The sequence below is a fragment of the Poecilia reticulata genome, unplaced genomic scaffold, assembly GCF_000633615.1.
Source record: "Poecilia reticulata strain Guanapo unplaced genomic scaffold, Guppy_female_1.0+MT scaffold_1439, whole genome shotgun sequence".
NCBI classification, from domain to species: Eukaryota; Metazoa; Chordata; class Actinopteri; order Cyprinodontiformes; family Poeciliidae; genus Poecilia; species Poecilia reticulata.
In genome coordinates this window covers 1-2,457 of record NW_007616171.1, presented here as the reverse complement: position 1 = coordinate 2,457, position 2,457 = coordinate 1, and the positions used below count along the sequence as shown (strand labels likewise).

The 2,457-nt window shown below is 39.0% G+C and overlaps 2 non-coding genes across 2 annotated transcripts; one reads left to right on the top strand and one right to left on the bottom strand.

Annotated features, from left to right (window-relative positions):
• The first annotated feature begins 1,647 nt into the window (after window positions 1–1,647).
• On the top strand, window positions 1,648–1,720 carry trnav-cac (transfer RNA valine (anticodon CAC)). Its single transcript has one exon. It is a non-coding gene; the product is annotated as a tRNA-Val (tRNA).
• A 653-nt stretch (window positions 1,721–2,373) lies between these two features.
• Window positions 2,374–2,446, bottom strand: trnav-aac (transfer RNA valine (anticodon AAC)). Its single transcript has one exon. It is a non-coding gene; the product is annotated as a tRNA-Val (tRNA).
• Window positions 2,447–2,457: the final 11 nt, after the last annotated feature.

Here is a 2,457-nt window from a genome sequence, read left to right as displayed (position 1 = left end):
TTTCAGCCCAAATATGGTGCTTCCTGCCACTCCAGCGGATGTCCTGTAGTCCTTATAAGGAGCTTCCTGATGGCTGAACGCCCTGGCGCGCGCTCCCTCTCTCTCTCTCTCTCTCTCTCTCTCTCTCTCTCTCTCTCTCTTGCTCTGTCTGTGTGTGTGTGATGTAACAACGAACTGGGAAGGCAGGTCAGACTGGACTAAATAAAACGATTCTGCAGCCGTTAAACTAAAAACTGATCAGTTACTTTCAGTAAAAGTCAACTTGTTCTATAAATGAAGTTTTTAATTTATCTCAATTTGACTGATTGTGATTTGTTGAGCCGTTAATCAGCTGATGCTGTTGACCAATGACAGAGCAGCATGATCTCTCTTACCTTTACCGTCAGTCCACTTACTGGTTTCCATCCATAAAGCAACAGAATACAAAACAATAAAGGCACTTTGTGCTTCAAACAAACCGGTTCGGTGTTTTAAAAAGTCAAAATAACCTTTAAACCAAGGCAACAATATGACAATAAATCTACACACAGCACCTTGCATGTTTATTGTTTCATAAGTTTTCTRCTTTTTCAATTTTAGGACCAAAAAATGTCAATAAATTTAACTTTTATTCTGCYCCCTTTACTCTGAAACCCTATAAAAAGTATTATCCATCCATCACAATAAAATAGGCCTTAACTACATGTCGCTTTTGCTGTATTATTATTTTTGTYATTCTACAGACATTTCGGGTAATAACAGTTTATCGAAGTTAAAGATTTTATGTTTGGTTTTAGATTTTAGTTTTGTGGGATCTACTTTTTGCCCTACCTCACCATTAGAACCAAATCTGATTAATTGAGATCAGTCAACATCGGTTGTGTTCCTGTGTTTCCTTCACATCTCGCTTGACCTCAGTAAATTTCGCATAGAGATGAAAGAAAATTGCTTCGGAACCGAAGGACGCAATTTTACGTAATAATTAACAGCGGCCGTAGAGCCAGGTGTGTGCGGACGTACACAGAGCCAAAGTACCAAGTGAGAGGGGGATTAATGCGCATAACTTTGAAGTTCTCTGAAATGATTAGCTAGTTTTCGCCTGGGAATCTTACATTGCTTTCGCAAACTTGGAATAATGTGGAGCTGGAGCTTTGTGGTGAAAACTGACGGACAAACAGGTGAGAAATATGTTTCATGACGTGTATTTTTATCGAGTATTWAAAAAAAAATCAGCAAGATGCTAAGTTGGTTAGCGAGGTGAAGTGCAAGGTTAAGCTAGCTTTAAGTCGCCACATTTGGCGACTTGGTCGGCTTTGAAGTTGTTACATTTTTTTTTTAGAAATAACATTTTATTATGTAAAGACCAACTCATAAGTTTTTAATTAAACATGGCACTTGTGAACTGGTGGGTTTTATTGTTGAGATGATATGTTAATCAAATGGTACTTTAGAAATTAACTCAGGTTGCAGGTTKTCTTTTTACCCTGTCCACAGTAACCATTTATTGAGGATTTTTAACTTTTTAGAAGTCAACTGCGCGTTTTTGGCGGCACTCTTAATTGAAATGGTAATTGACAAAACATGGGCTACGCAATGAACCGTATTCAAATGAGAACTTTTTTTTCCCCGGAAAGTATTTTTAAAGGTGATTTTGAGAGTGTAATGCAGGTTTCCGTAGTGTAGTGGTTATCACGTTCGCCTCACACGCGAAAGGTCCCCGGTTCGAAACCGGGCGGAAACATTTACATTTTTTTTTCCCCAAGAAGCCAGTTTTGTCAAATGGTAATTCTGTTACTTGCTGGGTTTTGAATCGGAACCAGCTCCATGCGTTTGCTTGATTGTATTTCTATTCTTTCAACTTCCTGTTAAATAGGAGACAGACACAGACGGACTTTGCCATTCACCTGTACATTTAAAATGTACATATTGAGCAAAATTTTGTTGCACGGCTTCAGTAGTAATACAATAAAGTAATAGAAACTATGAATAAAAGATTAAAAAATGATTAATGGAGTTTAGTAGTCTGATAGCATGAGGGATGAAGCTGTTGTGGAATCTGGTTGTTCTGCATTTGAAGCTGCTGAACGTTTTGCCAGAGGGCAGCAGGGAGAACAGACCATGCTGAGGGTGGAAGGGTCTTTTGTAATTGTCTGAGCCCTGGTTGCTCAGGCAGCGCCTGCAAGTTATGTCAAGAATGGAAGGAAGCTCAAACTGGGATRCTGCTGGCAGTGTGCTCTTTACAGTCCCTCTGTGGAAAGTAGACAATTGAAGACTAAAGTGCACTTACTTTAAAAACACTTTGACAAAATTGTGAATAGGAAAAGTGTTTGATAGTCTTAATGTGTTATTACTACTTGATGTAAAAAAGTGAATGTGGAATTTAAAGAAAAACAATGTTTCCGCCCGGTTTCGAACCGGGGACCTTTCGCGTGTTAGGCGAACGTGATAACCACTACACTACGGAAACCCATGGCGTGA